The sequence below is a fragment of the Kogia breviceps genome, chromosome 11 (genome assembly GCF_026419965.1).
Source record: "Kogia breviceps isolate mKogBre1 chromosome 11, mKogBre1 haplotype 1, whole genome shotgun sequence".
Classification (NCBI taxonomy): Eukaryota; Metazoa; Chordata; class Mammalia; order Artiodactyla; family Physeteridae; genus Kogia; species Kogia breviceps.
The window spans coordinates 49,011,020-49,011,565 of record NC_081320.1 but is presented as its reverse complement, the minus strand read 5'-3'; the positions used below and the strand labels follow the sequence as shown (position 1 = coordinate 49,011,565).

General features: G+C 44.3%; 1 pseudogene; it reads left to right on the top strand.

Moving 5' to 3' along the window:
- The first annotated feature begins 200 nt into the window (after positions 1-200).
- Positions 201-329, top strand: LOC131766031 (U4 spliceosomal RNA; annotated as a pseudogene).
- The last annotated feature ends 217 nt before the right edge of the window (positions 330-546 follow it).

Below are 546 nucleotides of genomic sequence, written 5' to 3'. Positions count from 1 at the left end.
GCCTGCAGCTGAGACTGTTTTTTTCTACTCAAAGTGCTCGATCAGTTCCTAACCGTGGGAACTGCATTAGATCCATAGCCCCGTAACTCTCATGTGGATGTTTGTCACCTGAGCGCTTGAGGTCATCTGTGAACGAGGTCTGTCAGCCCAGGCATCGCCTCCCTGAGACCACTGACTTCTGAAGTATACTTCGGAGCTTTAGCTTTGCGCAGGGGCAGTATCGTAGCCAATGGGGTTTATCCTAGGCGCGATTATTGCTAATTGAAGTATACTTCGGATTGGTGTGAGACTTATCATTTCAAATGAAGCTTTGTAACTTGTCTGGATAGTCCTTAGCCCATTTCATAATACCCAACCTACGAGCAAGGCGTCCTTGTTCTAGCCCAAGAAAATAATAATAGCAACCATTATGTATTAGTTTTCCATTGTCGTGTAATGAGTTATCTCCAAACTTAACTGCTTCACACAATAACCATTTATTACCTCACACAGTTTCTGTGGGTCAGAAATTCTCCTTAGCTTGGCAGATGCAGTTCAGGGTCTCTA